This window comes from Neomonachus schauinslandi, chromosome 4 (assembly GCF_002201575.2).
Source record: "Neomonachus schauinslandi chromosome 4, ASM220157v2, whole genome shotgun sequence".
Taxonomy (NCBI): domain Eukaryota; kingdom Metazoa; phylum Chordata; class Mammalia; order Carnivora; family Phocidae; genus Neomonachus; species Neomonachus schauinslandi.
Genome location: NC_058406.1, coordinates 176,462,166 through 176,483,311, shown reverse-complemented (window position 1 = coordinate 176,483,311; position 21,146 = coordinate 176,462,166). Strand labels below are relative to the sequence as shown.

At 45.6% G+C, this 21,146-nt stretch overlaps 1 protein-coding gene across 4 annotated transcripts in view; it reads left to right on the top strand.

The window, feature by feature from the left end:
- Positions 1–21,146, top strand: part of CYRIB (CYFIP related Rac1 interactor B) — a 146,270-nt gene that overhangs the window by 46,160 nt on the left and 78,964 nt on the right. For 2 of the 4 annotated variants that reach the window (XM_021688462.2, XM_021688461.2), the window contains exon 1: positions 18,456–18,512. The exons of the other annotated variants lie outside the window; for them this stretch is intronic. The gene's annotated coding sequence lies outside the window, so the exon portion shown is untranslated. Of the gene's footprint in view, positions 1–18,455; positions 18,513–21,146 lie in introns of those variants that run through there. 4 annotated transcript variants of the gene reach the window in all.

Below are 21,146 nucleotides of genomic sequence, written 5' to 3'. Positions count from 1 at the left end.
CCACGGAAGTCGCATTTGCAGGAGAGGGGAGGAGAAGTCTTTGTGCAAGGTCATGTGGTATGCAGCAGAGGTGGTGAGAGTCACAGCAATCTTTCAAGTGTTTCAGGGCAGAGGTGACCCGGCTGCTTCTCAGAAATCGAGGTTATCTGGAAGGGCTCTCAAGCCTGTCCTGCCTCTAGTGCCTGGTACCTCTCTTGAGACCACATGCAAGTGTTCTGTCAGTATTAATTTTTCCATTTGTAGGACTCTTTGCTCTGGAAAGTTGGAGCTGTTTGTGGACCAAATGAATCACCGATGTGTTGAGAAACAGCAAAGGCCAGGAGATTGTGTCCTGTGGTGTCCTTTTCTGACTCATTATTATCTTCCCAACTCTTGTGTATGCATCAGAGGGCTAAAGGACTCTAACTTTGCTCCCTTAAAAAGGCCACCTTCAGGGCCTTTCTTAGCAAAAAAAGATGTTCCCAGAGGTACTTTTCCTGTTGTTTCCTGTAGCCAGCCACATTTCTAACCCATCACCGAGCATTTTATGGAACCAGAGGCTTGCTCTCTTCTCTCTTCCTTATCATTTGGTAACAAATGCTGTAAACAGGTTATTCATCTCAAGAGGGCTGTTGTTACAATGTTGTGATTTGATCAGCTGTAATCCACATGGGCAAGAGGACTGGAATGAAAAGTTTATAACATCGAAATCACAAAAACGGACCTGAGTATTATTTGAGAGTGTGACATCATCTGTAACATTCAGATGAAATTCTTGCCAGTGAGGCCTGTTTGACATTGGCACTTTGCTGTGTCTCGAGACGCTGTTGTGGGCTCATTCAGAGAGTGCCCTTAAGTACTTTAAGTATCACTGCCCCTGTGTGATGGGGAATGTAGTGGTTTTAGTTTACTGGGAGCTGGATGTATATATCAGCAGTGTTCTCCTAACTCCCCAAATAGTAATTCTATCTCCCCTGCCTGAGTGCAGATGCAAAGTTGGTTTCACTGCTGTTTCTTGTATGAGGCGTTTCCTGGTTCCCCCCACGCTATGCTATGCTCCTCTTGTTCCGTGTAGTATTTAATTAAGGCAGTTATCTTACTGGCTTTAAATAATTGTAGCTGTTTGTAGCCGGCTCCACATCAGGCTGAGTGCCAGGAACGATGGCCTGGATCATCCCGCTTCCTCTGTGCATAGCCAGTGGGCAGCATATGTCACAGCCCTTCAGAGTTCATTAGCCAGGATTCTTTTGACCTCCAAGTAGAACCCCAACTTGAACTGCCTTCCACAGAAAGGGGATTTATGCCATTGGAAAGTCCAGGGACGGAGATCCAGGCGTGGTTTAAACGGTGTTGTGAAGGCTTACACAGTTTTTTCCATCCCTCAGCATCACCTACCATTTCTTTTTGGGCTGTGGTGGCAAGATGGCTATCAGCGCTTCTAGCAAAAGAAAAAAAAGGGCACTTTTCCAACAGTTCAAGAAAAGTCCCAGAATTGAGTCTCCATGTTTCTGATTGGTCTTATCTGAGTTACATGCCCATCCCCGGACCAATTCCTGTCCTAGGCAAACGCGATGGTCTGATTGGCCATCCTGGATCAAATGCCCGCCCCCTGAAGGAGCTGGGGTAGGGTCTGCACCTCCCAGAGGGCAAGGACTGAGGTGAGGGGAGGTGGATATTCCCCCAGGAAAGCCTGGGAACCCTTTGTGCGTGGAGAGAGGGTTGGGTAAAGCAAAAGCAAGGATGTCCAATAGGGTCGGTTTTTAACCAGTGTTTACTCAGTGAATGAATTAACAGATGAATGAGCAAACAGGAGCGTGCTGCTGATTCTGTGAGCTGGTTATACAATACCTGGCATGGGGTTTTAACAGATGGAGCCTTTGCACAGAGGAAGGATAAAAGAGAGCCTTGAAATCAAGTCCTGTGAGGATGACATTAAATTAGCTGAAATATTTAACAAGAAATAGGAGACACGTGAAAGTCGTTTCCAACCGTCTGAAGGGCATTCCTAGAAAGGGAGCCTTTGCTGGGTCCTCACTTCATGTCTTAGGTGCTGGGCTAGACACTTGGATCAGCATTTCCCCGCTTTTATTTTCATTTTATTGGTATTAGACAGTCCATTTATGCTCATTATAGAAAAGCCAAAAGGGCACATAAAAGAGAAAAATAAATGCCCTCCTATAATCTTACCATCGAAGGCTAATTGTTATTATTACCTGGGCATATATTCTGTCAACCTTTTTTCCCTGTTTGTAGCTGCATTAAAAAAAAATTCTTACTTAATCTTGATAACGGCCCTTGTCAGAGAAAGAACCTGTGGCTCAGACTGAGGCACTGGAATCCTTGGGCCAGAATTCAGTCCCCGTGTGCCAGCCTCAGAAGTCCTCTCTCATTTCTGGGCTTGGGTTTGCCTGCTACATAAGCAGCAGTGTGTGCACTAACAGGGTTTTACTACCGTTCTATTCTGAGAATCCTGACTTCATCACTCCCTGTTCATCCACTCACTCCTTCATTCATGTACTCAGGAAATCTTTTACTGGGTGCCGGGGGTGTACTGATGAATGAGGCAAGGCTCCTGCCCCCCTGGAGCTGACTGTCTAGCTGAGCTCCACCTCATCTGTAAATGGTTAGATCAGCAGCCCCTAGGGCTGTGGCAGGACTGCTGATTCCTCCCGTCCCCTGCCTCTGTCGGGAAGCAACCAGCAAAGCAAAGAGGAACATCACGGCCAGAGGCCTAGTTGATATATGCCCTCTGCCTAGGATCCCTCTCCTGAAGGGAATGGGTGGATGTTGAGAGATGGGAGGCTCAGGGTATGCATTACCTGTCCTCACCCTTCCAGGCCTGGCTCTGCTGGGTAATCTGGGGTTTGGCCCATATTGTATACATATGATGACCCTATTTTTGAACCCCAGACTGGGACTCACCGTATGAAGCAGGGTTAGCCAAAGAGAAGGAGGGAAATGCATATTTCTTGAATGCGACCTTAGGTACTTTTGCATGGCTCTCCTTGCCTGGGAAGGTCGGTATTAACATCCTCATTTTGTAGGGGAGGACTCTGAGGCTCAGTTGGATCTGTGATTAGTTGGATCTGTGATTTGAGCTCAGGCCTGTCTGATGGCTCCCAGTCCTGTGAGCTCCTTTTCATGTTCCTCTGTTCCAGATGCATCTGGGGAGTACGGCTTTAAAAGGCTATGGAATGAAATGTCAGTTTCATTCCATTCACCTATTTAAAAAAGTATTTATTGAGGGCCTTGTCCAGAAACTCTCTTAAGCCTGGGATACTGGCTGGCCAAGACCAATGAGGGCTCCTACTCCCAGGGAACTTGAAGTCTGAGTTAAATCATTAGAAGAGTGATGATATCTCTGCATACTCCCTTGCTTGGTGATTCATTGAACCATGCACATGGATGTATCAGTTAGGGTGCTTTGAGTTGTAAGGGACAGAAAACCTAGTCCAAACTGGATAATTGATAGGAGCAGTTGAGTGATTCACATAGGGGATAGGTTTCAGGCACGCTTTGATCAGGGCTCCGGCTTCATTTCTTGGTGATTCTCTGGGCTCCGCACTTGTGTCTGTTGGCTTTGTTCTCAGGTTGGCTCCCTTCATAGTGGTGAGAGGGTGCTAGCAGCTTTGTTCAACGCTAGCAGACATCAGGAAGAGAATAGGTGTGTTCCAGGAGTGTAGAGGAGAGCTGTCCAATGTGGTGACCTGGCTGCTGGTACCTCTCAGACCACATGCCTGTTGGATCACATCCAGGGGAGGAAGAGCTACCATCTCTCCGAAGGCCACTGAACAAAATTTCTGAGCTTCCCTCTGATGGGATCATCTCAGGACGCCTCCATCTCAATCCATCATGGTGGCAGAGGAAATGGGATAACACTGATTGGCTTAGACTAGTCAGGACTCATCATCCCTGGAACTGACAAATGAGGACCGAATGACTAAAGGATGCTGCTTGGTGGGAAGAATAGAATGGATGCTGAAGACACAGCTACAGTCCATAAGGGGGTAGGTAGTGTGTAGGATGTGGGTGTAGGAAAATGAGCAAGGTCCCTTCTCTTAAAAAAAAGGCGGGGGTGGGGGGAGGCCTTTCTCTTAAAAAGCTCGCCTTCTAGTGAGCTTCCTGAGACTTTGGCAGTGATCAGAGGAAGGGCATTTACTACATTTACTGAACGCTAGGCACTTTATGTGTTTCCTTAGTTCTTATAACACCCCTGTCATTCCATTTCACAGATGAAGAAACAAGTTCAGAGAGAGGCTAAGTCACCAGCAGCCACACGCCTAAGAGAGCAAGGTGTTTTGAGGCTGTGCATCCCACATTCCTTCCTCTCCTTTCTGGGATGGTTGTAGAGAAAGTAGATGGTTACCAGAGACCCTACAAAGGTTCATCTAATGACGCCTCTACAACAAGCAGGGCCTTGGGAGTAGTTACTGCTTTTCATTTCAGGCTTTTATTAGTGGAATTCTGCCTTTTTTTTTTTTTTTCTTTAACTGACTCTAGAGGGGAGGAAAACTCCTGTCCCAGGTCCAGATAAGCAACCTATAATTGAGCTTCTGAGAAGAGCAGAACCATTGTCAACTCACATTGCATCAGAAGAGATGGTTGCATTCAGATAATTTTACAAAAATGATTTCTCTCTGCTTTTGACTTGGCTGCCTGAGGCTTCCATTTGGTTTTAAAGTAATAGAGTAACTATTATGTAATGGTATACAATGTTTCTTTCCCCTGGGCTCAAGTTCACTCATGTGTTCAAAATACAGAATACATTTTTTGGTGAAGAGTTTATGTAAAGCCAGTGTGATTCCTAAATTAAACTGCCAAAACAAGGGCGTGCAAGCTGGATTTTCTGGTTTTCTCCAGACTCTGCAGAGATATAACATCCAACAGAGCAGGAGATGATTTACCAAAACTCATGCGTGTGCTGGTGGGGAAATGTCTGTGTTCTTATTGCCCCCTGCACCTACCGTGCATGTCTTGAGCTTTGCTGCCCATGGGAAAGAGCACTGGTTTATTCATAGATATCCTGACCTCATTTACTTGCACCCCGCTGGACATGGTTTCATCCTGGGAGAAATTAACAAAAATGGGGAAATAAAAATGGTGGCTGGTGACAAGTTGACACATAAGACTTTCAAGTTAGATACTGGTTTTTGGAGTTCTTGTGTCTGCCTTCCATTTTTTTCAGGTTATTACTGATGATAATGAATTTACCTATCCAAATTTCTATTAAATTGTCTACCATGTTTTGGGTCCTGGGGATAGAGAGCCGAACAAAGCATAGTCTCCATTACTACTAGTCTTCAGTGGTCCTCCTCTGGACAGATCTTCTCCCAGTCTGTCCATACCAGTATGTTTTTTTGGTTCTGATTTACTCTGGGCCTGGCAAACTCATTAAACTGGACCTTGGAAAAAGGGTGAAGTACAGAAGAGGAAACAGGAAAGTCCTGAGGGTAGATGCTTAGGCTTAGGTGTCAGGAGGGATTGCTGAGCTCATCTTGTAGACTCTAGAGGGTGACTACCGTGGTTGTCATTAGGACTAGTATTTAGGGTTTGTTTTTTTGTTGTTGTTACCACAGCATAACCTAACTCATCCTGACTGATGTGACCACCACTATCATAGAGGGGGCAGGATTCCTAGAATCTGGCCAGCTTGTGTATGCACTTGTGAATGCGTGCAGGTGCAAATACATATAAGTATAGATATGAATCTGGTGCCTGTATATCACAGTGGTTCTCAAACTCATCTGCATATTAGAATCACTTGGGGATCTTTTAAAGTTCCAAAGCCCAGGACGTAGTATAGATGAATTAATTCACCAACTCTGGGGGTGGGCCACAAGCACTAATCGATTTTAAGCTCTCTGGGTGATTCCAGTTTGCAGACAAGCTCAAGAACCACTGGTCTATGAAAATTGTAATAATAACATCCCTGTTATTATCTGAAGAGGAGTAGGGATAGTGGTAATGACAATGGTACTAGCCATCATTATCATTTACTGACTGCTTCGTATCTGCCCGGCAGTTTCCTGGGTGTATACCAAACATTGTCGCATCTAATCCATACTGCAGCCCTGCCAGACAGCTCTGTAGGCGGTTGGAGAAGGAAAAGAAGGGGGTTATATCTTTTATTTATTTATTTATTTATTATTATTTTTTTAAAGATTTTATTTATTTATTTGAGACAGAGAGAATGAGAGACAGAGAGCATGAGAGGGAGGAGGGTCAGAGGGAGAAGCAGACTCCCTGCCGAGCAGGGAGCCCAATGCGGGACCCGATCCCGGGACTCCAGGATCATGACCCGAGCCGAAGGCAGTCGCTTAACCAACTGAGCCACCCAGGCGCCCAGGGGGGTCATATCTTTTAAACTGATGTCAGCCACAGAGCTGCTTAATCCAGATTGTCAGGTATAGTCCAGAAAGGTGGAGTTGTTGGGCTAATCTTACTGACCCCAGAATGACCACTGTGGTCATCATTGGGGCTGAGACTCAAGGGTTGTTTGTTACCACAGCATAACCTGGCCCATCCTGATGGATGCAGCCGTCCTTTTAATAACCACAGTGGATTCAGGAGTCGATATGCAAAAGCACATTTTGCAAAGTTATAAATTGAGAGTGAGTTTATTTTGGCTTGTGGCTTGGAAAGAGAAATGAGTGTAGTAAACCAAGCTATTAATCTTGGGTTGGTTGATTCATCCATCAAAATCACTCAGTGTTTCAAGGAATCAGGTTAAATAAATTAATAAAACATTACCTTGTATGTTTGTAGGGCTTTTCTCAATGGGATACATGGTGCTATAGGAACGTCATACAATTGCTAGTCTTCTTGACACATCCTAGAAGGACTGTTGGGCATCAGTAGGGCCATGTGTTACTGTAAGGTAATAACAGGAGCTAAGTGGTAGTGAAACGCTTACCCAACATCCATAGGGATGCCTGGCTGGAGTCTTGGTGGGTAGGCAGGAGTTTGGCCGGGAGGTGTGGTAGTGTTGTGAAGGGTGTTCATAGCACAGAGAATAGCACAGGCAAAGACCCAATAGCAAGAAGTAGTATTTATAGGAGCTGTATAATCAGTTTAGTATTAGTACCAAGAAAGATGTCATTCCCCGCTCTTGTGGGTGATTGAGAAGTCCCATACAACCTGCATTTCCACTTGTTTCTTTATCATTTGGTACATGTCTCCTAACATTTTCCCCCCACTTTGGGAGAGATTTGTGTGTAATGAAGGGCCAAATAAGCATAATGCTTTAATCCACTTCATTTACCATAAAAGATCACACCAGACACCACACCTAATGTACAAATGCTTATTAGTAGAGGTTTTTTTTTTACGGGACTCTGTTGATGCCTCAACCTTTGGATCCAGCCATTGGAAATGAACTCAGCCCGTGTCTGACTCTCACTCTGAGTCCAGGCCTTGGGGATCGTGTTCCCAGGAGACCCCTCTGAGCCCCTCTTGGGCCTTCAGTTCTCTTCAGTGTAAAACGTTGGATTGAAGGTGATTTTCAAGGTCGCTTACATGTCTAAAATTAGGTGATTCATCAGGTACTCATTAATGCAAGTGTCCTGTTAAATAAAAATGCTAAGTAAATACTGAAATGGATACTGTAGACAGACCAGAGCTTGGGCAAGGTAGCATTCTCCTCTCTACCTTGGTTTGTGCATTAAAATAGAAGGAGGGATGCTTTCTCATTAAACCTGTGCTCTAACATGAAATCAACACCAGGATTTTAGAGAGCAAGCTAGCTAAACCAGCTAAGCTGCTTCTTAACTTGGACCTTATTGGTTCTCTCTTAGAAAGGTGGTGGGGGTTTTTTTGTTGGTTTTTTGGGTTTTTTAAATCATATGCAATATCTTTTCTTCTGTAGCCTCAAAACTTAAAACTTTTTCACACTGTAAGCTCGTCTTAGACATCCCCATTGTTCTGAATTTCAGCTAGTTGGTTAGACACCTAATCATTTTGGCGACTTGGGTGGGGAGGGTTTATATCTCACCTCCTTGCGTTGCTCATCTGTCTGGTTTTAGGGCTGTGTCCATGTTGGGAGTCTGGAGTAGGGTGATGGTCCTAGGACTGGGATAACTCAGGCTGGACCAGTGCTTGACCAGCTTGACCAGGTTTGACCAGCTGCACCTGTTTGAGTGCATGCCTTATGCCAGGACGATGCCCAGCTCTGTGCCAGCACTGGGGATACAGTGGTAACAAAACAGCATGGGCTCTGCCCTTGTGGGGCTCCCAGTGTTGAAGGAAGTACACAAATCACTGTGTGATCATAATTATGTATGGGCTGTAAACAAGAAGCACAGGGTCCTGAGCACTCTCATAGCAGGGCATCTAACCTAGTTTGCTTAAAGTTCAAATGCATGGACATGATGAAGAGCTCAGGAAAGCAGTTAGGGAAGCTGGAGATATTAAGAGTCATGTACGATCAAATGCAAGATGGGAACAGGTGAAGGGTTCAAGATTAAGTCTGCAAATAGCACTAGGGTTCCTGTGACTTGATAAAGTTCAGGACACCAGGCCTTCCTTGGAAAGCTTCTTGCCCCTTCCCTTCTAATTCCGCAAGGCCAAAGGAATTATTCTTTCCATTAAAATCTCCAGGCCATATGTCTGTATCATTTCTTTGGCAGTTGTGTGTTGCTCTGTATTGTAGTAAGGCATTGTGTCTTTTATTCCCCGGAAGGGAAGGCTGTTTCCTATACTCGGTGTCTCCCCCCACCCCCAAAGTGAGTATGGAATTGTTGATCAGGTGGTTAATGAAAAGGCCTATAGCTCACCAGTTAACCTTAGTATGTGGGACGCGTCCTTCTTACATCCACAGCAGCAGATCAAAAGAAGGCTTAGAACCTGTGGGAAGAGTAACAGGTAACAGTCCCAAGTGCCCCTTTGTGCTCAAATTCACTAAAGCTTCCATCGATTGAGGCAATTAATGGGGGAAGCCTGTCAACTTGGGAATAGTTTAAGAGATAATAGCTTGTAATTAAAAGTCCAAGATAAATCGGCTTTTCTTTTCTGCATCTTATTACCTAGTTTTCTTTCTACCCCTGTGATTCTATTTCCATTAAGAGAGCCTTCTATTTGCTTCGGCACCACCCGCCCTTCCTTATGCCCTCCTTCAGAGTTACTCCCCGCCCCCTTGGCCACTTCTTCTATTTCTCTTTTATCTTTCTTCTGGCTACGCACTTCCCTTTTTGAAGGCCATCTTTTTAAAGAAAATTGTTCAAAAGATTGAAGGAAAATTTTAAAAAATATTTCATCCCTACTCTCTCCTTTTAACCTCTTTGAGCCTATCTGCCATTTCTCCACGGGGATACATATTGTATATTAATGGCATTCTATTATATATACAGTTTTGTACTTTGCTCTTCTAGAATAGTCACAAATTTTCAACCAGCAAATGTTAATTGAGCTCCTACTATGTGCTGGGCATCGTTATAATGGCTAGGGTAGATGCATCAGTGAACAAACCAGACATAAATCCCTGCTCTTCTTGAAGCTTCCACCTGGTTCATGGAGAGAGACAACACGCATGATACAAATTCTCTTAAGAGGTGACCACTGTTGCAGAAAGAAACCGGAGGATTAAAGAAGGTTGGGAGTATTTATAAAATATTTTCTCATGTTGCTACCATCTTCCTGTGTACTTAGGGGTTGTATATTACCCTTGATGTTGATGGATTGTATTTTATTTAGAGCATTTAGAGCCTTAGAACTATAAACTTTAAGTCCTCATAAGAGGACTTATGAATCATTGAGAGCAAATCCTTCATTTTTGAGGTGAGGAAAAACAGGTCCAGAGAAAAGAAATGACTTGCTTAAAATTATACCGCCCCTAAGTGGCAAAGCAGGGGCTTTTAAATTTTAATTAAATTGATTTTTGTTAATTCTAGAGACAGGTCTTTCAGAACCCTGCTATGCTGTTTCCCTCTTGTGGGAAATTGAATTTGTTTCTGGTTTCTATTATAAATAATGCTATAGTGGGCAGCTTTACACCAATACCATCTTAATGAAAGCAAGTTAATAATAACAGTAATAATAATAAATAATAGAAGAGGCTAATATTTATCAAGCACTTACATTTGCCAGGCACTGTGCTAAGTGCTTTGCATGAAATAACTTAATTCTGACAGCGAGTACTGTTACTTCCCTATTTTTTACAGATGACACAATGAAGGGATTCAGACTCAGGTCTGGGTACTTAGTCACCGTGATGGACAGCCTTCCAAGTTTGGATACAAAAGCTGCAGATTTCAAAAAGCAAGATAATCTGTAATGCACATTTATTTAGACACTTAAGAGTTTTCCAAGAATGTTGACATATTAGGTTTAACTGTATGCAATTGCTGTTTTTAGGGTAAAACGTGGGTGAATGTTAGCAGTTTCTTAGGTTCCGTCTGTTATTTCAGTTAATCCTCACGATAACGGTGAATTAGGTGGTATTGTGCCTGTTTTATGCATGAGTAGCCTAGCATTTTAGCTGGAGCTTGGACACTAAGTGGTGTAATGAATGTTTGCAGAGAGATCTGAGGAAGGGGGGACGGGAGGAGGCAAGGAGAACAGTGTGACCGAGGCCAAGTAACCAGCTGCTAATACCTGGCTCAAATCCTGGTTCCATGTCTTAGTAGCTTTGTGACCGCCCACGAAATACTTACATTCCTTGTACCTCATTTCTCATCTGAAAACTGTCATTATAAAGATTGAGTTTATGAAATGGGTGGAAATCACTTTGTTCAAAACCGGCAGAAACGAAGCAATCGATGCGAGGGCGTGGTGGTGGTAGCTCCTTCTGCCATGATGTTTCAAAGCAAACCCATCTCTTTTCTCCAACCGCAGTGTTTCTGTAAAATGCACCAAGAAGCTTTTGAAAATGGCATGGATAACTTGATGACCCTTGACACCATTGGGGAGTCTCTTTCTTTACAGATAAAGTTGTCCTCTCACCCGGATGGGGTGCTATATAAAGATGGGTGGAGCAACAGAGATGAACCTCGGTTTGGGTGTTTGGGTCACCGCAGGGTGAGGTCCAGGAACAGATGGCCCACCCAGCTGTTCCTCTCCCTCCCATTGTCTGGTGCCGTTTCTAATTTGACGATATCTTGCCCCCCTCCTTCAGGTGACCCCCTCCTGGGCCTGTGCATCTTGATAAGTTGGCCCAGCCACAGTGGGGGCGGGCAGGTGGGCAAGCCAGTGAGTGCCCTTGGGCACTGAGCCTTCCTGCTGGAATGGGGTCTGTTCTTCTGGTCTGCTTCACCAGGTGGGCCTGGGGAGGCCTTTCCTCCTGGAGGGGAGTGACTGTCAGAGCTGAAAATGCAAAGTGGCTCCTGAAACCCCACCAGGGGCTGGGCTCAAAAGTGCTGCTGGTGGGAAAAGGCAGTGCATCCTGAGCATGCCCTCTTGGGTTTTTCTGCAGCCAGCTCTTTTTCTCCAAATGGGGCAATGGGCTTTGGGCTGTGGACTGCTTAGGACATCAATAAACCCTGTGAGCCACCAGCCTGTCCCTCTAGGGAAAAACTGCCTCAGGGCAGGGCTGGGGAGGCAAAGCCATGGCTTGCAGAAAGTCTCTTCCTCTTTTTACATTAAAATCTTGGCAAGAAACTGCACTCTTTATTTCTGTCCCCTGTATCAGCAGCAGATTCTTTTTTTTTTTTTCTTTAATAAAAATTTATTGACTTTAAATACTGAACTAACTCCGAGGCATCATCCTGGCTTCGTCAGACGTCAGCTTTTCCCGTTGCAAACAATTTTGCTTCTGCAGTTGACGGGGACTCTAATAACTCCAGGTGGTGAATGGGCGGTGGGGAGTACGGTTCTGTAGAAATACAAGCTCCAAAGCAATACAAACACAGAGGCAAAAATGGGAAGCTTGTCAAGAGGGAAGTGCTGTATTAAAACATGTTACCTTTATTGGCATTAAAGAAACCTCCCCTTTAGCTCAACATGAGGAGATGTGTTACATCCTTTATGGTGTAGCGACAGGCTGAGTGGTATAGAGCCTTTCACAACAGGGCAGCTGAAGTACTTTTATTAAGGAAAGGTGATTAAGATATACCGTGAGATGAAATGCAGCAGATTAGTTTAGAATATGAACCATTTTTATAAAAATATATGCATTATCTTTATATAGATATAGAAAAAAACATTTGGAAGGGTGTCCACATGGTGGGAGGTTGGATCGTAAGTGTTTATATTTTCTTCCTTTTGCTCATCTGTGTTTTCAAACTTTTTCTGCAGTCAACATGTGTTATTCGTATATCTAGGGTGAAAGGAAGGTGTGTGTTGGGGGGCTGGGAACCTTCCTTTTTTACCCAGTCATTCTGCATACTTACTGAGGGTCTCCGAGGAGCTGGGTGCGCACAGTGACAGGTGTTGGAGTGGGCAAGATAGCCCCGGCCTCTGCCTTCACAGAGGTGGTGTTTTCGTGGGAGGCTCTTTAAAAACATTTTTAAGGGTCGCCTGGGTGGCTCAGTCGGTGAAGCGTCTGCTTTCAGCTCAGGTCATGCTCCAGGGGGGTCCTGAGATCAAGCCCTGCATCAGGCTCCCTGTTCAGTGGGGAATTTGCTTGTCCCTCTCCCTCTGCCCTTCCTTCCCGCTCTTGCTCTCTCTCACTCTCTCTCTCAAATAAATAAAATCTTAAAGAAAAAGAATAAAAACATTTTTAAGCTAGAAAATAAAAATATTTACAGGTTGTAATAAGTACTGTGAGGGAAAAAAAGCCAGTGACCTGCAGGAACGAGGGACAGGAGGTGGGGGTGGGGCGATGGCAAGGACCACTTTGAGGAGGTGACCCTTAAACTGGAAGGCCAAGAAACAGTCCCTTGAAGAGGCTGGAAGGCATATTGGAAGCACAGGGAAGGACCAGCTGTGAGAACCTGCCACCTTCCTGCAGGTCGCCCAGAGGGCTGGCCAAAGTGGATGCTGTGGAACTGCCCACTGGTGAGAAATGTTACATTTGGGAACGTGACAGAGGCTCTTAGACAGAGCCTCTGGGGAAATACGGCCCTAAGGACAACTTTATGACTCCTGAGAGACTGGTTAATGTTTTGCTAGATAACAGGAGTGTCAGGAGTGTGTTAGGGTTTGAGTTGTTGGCTTTGTACTCTGTCGCTTTTGGGTAGGAGCTCTGATGCCATCTTTCATGCTGGACAGGCCTTTAGTGCTACCCTGGGGATGCCCAGGCCTCCTTCCCCTGTCTTCTTCTGGATTCGTGAAACTCTCGTCCATTGGTGCTCAGGCATAAGGCAGGACACTAGAGTCTTAGTCCTTAGCCTTTGGACCCCTGGCCGTCCTGGAAATGTTGGGGAGGGTGCTTCTTTCCTCAAGTATTCATTCCTTCCACCAAGAGGATGAAGGAAGTAGTTGATAGAAGTCCCTGAATGTTAGGTTGAGGACTTATACGGTGATTTTGAGTTAACTATGGTAGCACCATCCAGAGTCCTCTCTAAGAGCAATCTGAGCAACGCAAATCAAGAACCATAACAGTGGTCAGATCCTTTAACCCAGAAACCTCGGTCTAAGGAACTCGTGTGGAGGGTGTATATATAGATACATATCTAGACAGATAGATAGATAGATAGATAGATACATAGATAGATAGATTTTTTTTTAATGGGGAGAAATCTAGAATACAGCAATGTCTATAACAGCAGTAATAGTCATTAATGACATTGTGCTTTGGGGCTTTGAACATATTTTCCTATATAGTACTTATGAGAGCTTTGCAACATTCCTATGAATGAGGTTCTTAGGCTGGTTTCCCAGATGGGAAGTGACAGGTTAGTGAGGTCACATGAGTGGCCCTGGTTCACTCTGGCAGATTCAGGCTCTGACCTCTAGTACACGCATTGTTGCCTGGAGGGTTTGCTCAGAAACTCAAGAAAATGTTGGGAGTCAAGAAAGCATAGGGAAAGGACCAAGACCGAAAATCGTTATTGAACTTAACACATGCTTAGTTCCATCCCAGGTGTTTTGTACATTTTTGCCAGGTTCATCTTTACAACAAACTTGTGGGGAGACAGGCTCTGAGAGTTTGAGTAACTTCTATAAGGTGTAGAACAGGATTTAGACCCTGGCTAGGCTGAATCCAGAGCTTTGAGGGGGTTTGGGCTCTGCTGTATTGTCCTCAGCTTCACGAGAATGAATTGCTGGATGAGTGAGTAAATGGTAGGCTGATGTGTTCTTTTCCACAGCTCTGCAGTTCTCTGTGCAGTGCATTTGCCCAATCGTCTCCCACGAGAGTTGCAGCTTTGCTGGCCCTTGTGGCCACACTTTTCCAACACCCTTCACCTAAAGGCTCTCTTCCCTCGCTCAACCCATCCCTTGCAAAATGCTCAGAACCAAATGAGTCTAGGGTAAACCAGGCATGCAGGGTGTGAACCTTTAGTAACTGAAGGAAATGGAGCTATCTCAACATGATGCAATGTTCTGCAGCCATTAAAATGATAAATGTGACTGTAGAAATATGAAACGGTATTGGGAAATAGTTGCACGTATCTGATAGTAGTTGAAGCAACGTGCATTCACATAGGTAAAGGTGGGAAGAGGACAGGAATGAAAACTGTGAAGGTACTGGGATTGAGTGGTATCACCTTCCAGTTGCTCTGCTAAGCTAGGAGTGTCAGGGTCACGTCCCACAGCTTCTACTGCTGCTTCCCCCAGATTCAACTAGTCACAAACTCCTGTAGATTCAACATCAGTATATATTTTTTTTATTTAAAGATTTTTTTTTACTTGGCAGAGAAAGAGAGAGCACCAGCAGGCAGAGTAGCAGGCAGAGGGAGAGGGAGAAGCAGGCTCCCCCCACCCTGAGCAAGGAGCCTGATGCGGGGCTCAATCCCAGGACCCTGGGATCATGACCTGAGCCGAAGGCAGTCGCTTAACCAACTGAGCCACCCAGGTGCCCCTAAATATCAGTATCTTAATTCTGGTGCCCATTCTTGCTCTCCACTGCCAGTTTCCTAAAGCAGGTTCTCATTATCTCTCCCCTGGACTGCACAGCAACTTCAGTGGTCTGCGGGCCCCCATTCTCATTCCCACTGTAGTCCATACTGGACACTGTCGTCAGAGTGATCTTGATACAAAACACATCTAATTATGTCTCTCCTTTGCTGAGAAGCTTCTGTTTACTTGTTATTGCCTTCAGGAGGCAAGTTCAAATTCCATAGCATGGTGGTTGAGGAGATCCTTCACCATCTCACCCAGTCTTCCCTCCAGCATGTCATAAACTGCCCTTCCTCTGCCCATGTGCCTTCTCTTCTCATCCCTTCCCTGATCTCTTCAAGACCAAACCCATCCTCTCTGAAGCCTTCACAGCTGTCCAGGGATTGTTGGTTCTTCCACTCTCCTAGATTACAATGAATCGTGCTGTGCTGTAATTATGAGGTCACAGCTCTTTCACTAAATCCTGAGCCCCTCCAGGACAGGCACCTGCCCTGTCTACTGACCTCCGGTTTAAACCCTCGGCATGGTGCCTTTATAGTAGAGGGGCGGAATTGTGTGTTGATTGAATGCATCAATGATTAAGTGAAACAATTTATTCTTTGTAATGTTTTAAAGTTGATTTAGTAATGCAATTTTCAAAGGAAACAGCATTTAAAGAAGGCATCAGGAACTTCTGAAATTTACAAAAGCAGAGTCAAGTTATGTAAATGGACAAACTGTGGAGTTGACAGATTGGGTTTGAATCCTGGATCTCATACTGAGCCTTGGTTGCCTCATTTATAAGATGGACATCGTAATAGTACCATATAGGGTGGTTCTAAAAGCAACAGAGGAAATGCAAGTAAAGTGCTTAGTACAGTGCCTGGCACATAGGAAGGACTCACAAAGAAAAATGCTAACAAGCCACAGTGATTAAATCATCGAGAGCAGAGTGCTCTTATGTAAACCTCTTTTTTGCATCCTCCTGCTTTTTTCAACATAAAACTTTGAAAGCTTTGACCTCAGCTGAAATGGGATTACATTCATGCAGGATAATGAAGAAAGGATCGGGGAAGAATAAATTCAGCACTTCTCTTAAGGTCTTGTTTTCTATTCTCGTTTTCAGGATATCCCACATGGGGTAATGGTCGAGCTTATGTGTGAGTTGTGACGCAGGCCAGGATGGGTCTAGGGCTGACAAGGAGAAAGGTGTCTCCAAAGGGGGCTGATCTTTTTTTTTTTTAATGATTTTATTTATTTATTTGACAGAGAGAGACAGAGCAAGAGAGGGAACACAGCAGGGGGAGTGCGAGAGGGAGAAGCAGGCTTCCCCCAGAGCAGGGAGCCCGATGTGCGCGCAGGGCTGGATCCCAGGACCCTGGGAGCATGATCTGAGCGGAAGGCAGATGCTTAATGACTGAGCCACCCAGGCGACCCTAAAGGGGGCTGATCTTATTTTATGGTTATCATTCATCAGTGGGCTTTTCTTGGCTGGACTGAAAGCTCCCTCAGGCTGGCATCATATCTGTGTTGCTCTCCATAGATAAAATTAGGACCAGTGGATGAAAATTGTTGGGTATCAGATTTTTGCTCAGTGTAAAAGAAGACGTTCCTCACAATGAGAAGAGGCTGACCAGTGCAGTAATGAGTTCCCCATAATGGGAGATATTTGAGCTAAACTGGATGGGGTTGAGAATACTATGGAAGAGATTTCTGCTTTTGTTGGGATACTGAGGTAGAGGTGTGTGGTTACTCGGAGCACATATTTAAGGGACGGGGCAGGTGTATGAACTCTCTTCCTTGGTACAAATTGAGGATAGTGGGTTTCTACGGACCAAGGTTATTTAAGGATGGGTATCAGTGTGTCAGAAACATGGACCACAGTTCCTGGATTGTGAAGACCGTCTGCCAGCATCAATGTTGGCAAAAAATTGGCTCCCTCAGTTTAATTGAAATTGATGAAGATTATAATAGATATAGAACCCCTAAATCATCCTAAAGAATGATAATTAGGGCAAAAGTCTGAGGCCTAGGACTCTTGCCTTTAGTGTGTGCCTTCAAAAAGCCATCTAATCTCTCTGTGACTCTTCTAACACATTTCTATATAGTATGGCTCGTACCATGTAGTCTCCATGTAACTCAAGAGGAAGACAAAAGGCTAAATAAGGTAAGGATTGCTCTTCTGTATTTGGGGCAAGGAGTGATTTCTTGGCCACATCTGGTAAGGCCTGGATGGTTCCTGGCATTTTACCTATTTGACCAGGAGTTCATAATCAGGGTTTCATAGGTAAGCTTCCTGGGACCATAAATCCCCTGACATTGTATGTAAATTTGTGTGCATTCTTCTGGGGGAGAAAAACCCCTACTTTTGTGGGATTTTCAGTAGGGCCCATGACCCCAAAATATTCAGAACCATTTACTTCCATGGTAATGATCTGCTCAAACCGAAAATATTCCAGAGAAAGGTAACATTGTAATCATTTACGCTTTAGTGTTAATGAAAAAATATGAGAGTTTCATAGCAGGATTAGGATGAACCAGCTAGATAGATGTTCTGGTTTTGTATGTAAGGAGGGAGCATTTATGTTCAAGAGTGAAGGAGGATTAGGGAAATAAAATGCTGTGCCCTGGGCCACATCCAAGTTCTCTGCCCCACCCCCCGACATTTTTGCCCAGAGCGGAACCCTAGAACAAAATCTCATTTATCTGAAAGAACCGTGCGTGGCAAGGTACAAGTCTCAAGTGGCGCCTGATTTCTGTCCTCAGATTGATCATTTAACACCTCCCCAGGGCGTCTCCAGGATACCATTACAGGCGATAACGGTGCACCTCTAAGCTCTGAGGAGCCTGCCAGCGCTTCTGCCTTAACGGGGAGCGTTAGTGAGGTTTAGTATCTGGCGGAGAGGGAAAGGCGTGCTCACCAGCCCAGCCATTCCAGGCGTGGAGAGTGGTGGGAGGTGGCAGTTTCGCTGAGTTCAGTACAAAGAGTCCTGATCTGCGAGTTCCGAGTTCCAGTTCCTGCTTTTTCCGAGCTCGCTGACCTGAGACAGCTCCCCCCTACCTCTGAACCTCAGTTTTCCTTCTGTAAAATGAGAAGGCTGCAAGACTCGGACCCACCCAGATGCCATCTCCGCGCGGATGTGCTGCTCCTTTAAGGAGCGCGGGGGCGCGGAGGCGGTGGCCGCGCCCCCTTCCTCTCCTCCCTTCCCCGCCGGACCACCTGTCTCAAGTCTCGCCCCGCCCCCTCCAGGAGGGGCGGGGAAGAGGGGCGGGGAAGGAAGGCCGAGGATTTACCTTGCGGGGCGGGCGCGCGACGCATGCGCACGGCCGGACAGGTCCGCTGCGCCCTCACTTCCTGGCATTCCCCCCTCCCCCTCCTCGCCGTTACCCTGTACATCCGGGTCACTTGCCCTCCCCACTCGGAGCCGTCGCCGCTGCTGCAGCCGCTGCTTGGCTCGTCGCGGCTCCGCCACAGGGGCAGGTGCGGAGGGCCTCCCGGTCCGGCCGCCGCCGCTGCCCCGCTCCGGGCCCGGGGCTCCCTCTAGCGCCGCTGAGGAGCCGCCGCCGCGGCTCGAGGAGGGCGGAGGAGCGGGGCTGAGAGAGCCCGGAGGCTCGAGCGGAGGGTGAGTGATTTATTTTTACCCTTTTCCCCCTTTCCTCACGCCCCTCACTTTCCTGCCCCAAGACCCCGTTTTGGCGGAGAGGCGGGCGCGGTGGTGGCCGCGCCGGCGCGGGGCTTCCTCGGCCCCCGGCGCCGTGGGCCCGCCCCGGCGCCCACCCCCGGCGCTGCGGTTGCACCTCTGCGGGCGCCCCCCCTTCCGCCGGCCCGCGGCGCCCCGGCCCCTTCCTCCGCGGCCCCGGCCCCGGCCCCGCCAGCGACTCATTCATTCGGACCTCCTTTTTTCCTCCCTTTCCTCCCACCCGCACCTCCACGCGCGTGCTCGCCGCGCCCTCCCACCCCCAGAGCCGGCCGCCGCGCGTGATATCCGGCTCCCCGGCTTTTCCCCTCCCGCGTCGGCGCTCGCCCCCCACCCTCGGCGCCCACCTCCCTTAACTCCTCGGGGCCGCCTTTCCTCCCTCCCTTTCTCCCCGGACTCACCCACAGATCCACACCCCCTTTTCCCTCGGACTCCGCCACGCCTCGCGGCGGCAGCCACTCCTCCCGGTCACCCGCGTGGAACTTGGTGTCTTTATTGCCCCTCTCCGCCCTTCCACCTGCGCGGCCAGATCGTCCAAGTATACACCGCGTTAACCACTTAAATTCCCAGCATTTAAAGTCCAGATTCTCAGTCACAGGGTGTGGTCTTAGGGTGTTTCCAAAACACACAGTTTCTATTATAATTACCCAAATCTGTGACTGTCAAACTGTAGTGGAAGTGGCAATTGCTGTGTGTGTGTGTAACTCATGGCTGTTCTAGGCTGTACCAAATATCTTTTTTTTTTTTCCTGGAGGGCTATCTATGATGGGTTAATTTTCTCAGACTGTAAAATTTGGCAGAAGATTGTTACTCTTTTCTACACCTCCACCTTCCCGCTCACTTGGTTCCATGACTGATTTTGCAGCATTACCTGTTACTACCGTTTGTTGGTGAGACTTTGTCTCCTCTAATTTGTCGACAACAGTTATCGAGTGTCCCCTGGTGTGCGGAATACTGATGAAATGCGTGAATTCTTGCAGTACCACAAAGTGCCATTCTGGATAAGACAAAGATTTTTGGAATTTGTTTACACTTTGTTCCCCCTCCTGCAGATTTATTGCGTTTGCCATCATTTTACTCCGTAATCTTTATGTGGAAAATGTGGATCAGTCAATTTTGTGTTCTTACAGTCTTGCATTTTGGCAGACTGACATTCCAGAGGAGTGTTTTATATAGATGAAGGAATTTCAATCACTTCGGTCTTTGGGGACTTATTGCAAATCATTTTAGACAAATGTACCTCAAGAAAAACACACTGATCCTTTTAATTCTTTAATTGTATTTAATAATAGAAACAGAAGCTTTGTGTCTAGAGCACTTTGATAATTGGGGCTTATTTGATAACCCCTTGGTAAGTGTTGTAGTTGGCTAAAACTGCCTCATAGCATTCATAAAATGATATGATAAGCCTCCTCTTTTTTTTTCACGTGACTGTGGTTGTCTGTAATAATGAAGTCAAAGGAAGGTTTTTAGTCCTGTAGTGTACCTACCTGGATATCAATATGATACAATTGCTATCAGCGTTAATATCAGCATTTTCTAATAGCCCTTCTGGGGAGCTAAGTATTAAAAAGGCACTTGGCCGTTTGTTCTCTTTTAGGTTTTGGATAACCACTCTAGCAGTAAGATTTCTTAACTCATAGTTAAGATTGCCTCTCTTTGGCAGAGCAATTTTGTTAGATAACATTTTTCAATTCTTAAAACTTTTAACAGTTACATAGCTGCTTCAGAGGAAGTTCTTGGATCATAAGATGCTGGATCTATAGTATGAACTCTAGATCATTTGATAATTGGGGCTAGATTTTTCTCTCCTATGAAATTGGTTCATCAAAGGGAGACATGATTAGTAAATTGATTCTAGTTGCCCTAGCAAAAATATAATTTCAAATTTTAAGATTAAGCGAATTTAGTTTATTTCTGATAGATTACAGGTGATATTTTACATAATCAGATTTAGAATTTTTCATTTCTCTGAACTTTCCCCAAAAATGGGTTAAAAAATGTGTTACAGGGGTGCCTGGGTGGCTCAGTCGTTAAGCGTCTGCCTTCGGCTCAGGTCATGATCCCAGGGTCCTGGGATCGAGCCCCGCATCGGGCTCCCTGCTCCGCGGGAAGCCTCCTTCTCCCTCTCCCATTCCCCCTGCTTGTGTTCCCTCTCTCGCTGTGTCTCTCTCTGCCAAATAAATAAATAAAATCTTAAAAAAAAAAAAATGTGTTACATAGCGTCACTCTTGAGATTATTATATTCATATTTGGAATGATCATTTACCATAGTAAGTGATTGAAGAGAATAGAGGGATGCTTATTTCATTTTACTGCTGGTTTCTTTGGGGGAAAATACTGAACTGTCGCTTATATGAGGTTACTTAAATCATTAAGTATTGATGCACTTAACTGTTAGGGCCTATAATTTGCTTTTTCACTGTTTAAGGAATACAAAATTATAATATTTGGAAATATTTAATTATATTGTTAGTGACATTCCCGCTATTATTTTTGGTCTCTCCTTTTCTTTTACTGCACCCGAATTTAGCCTGGTGCACAGTGGATACTCAAATG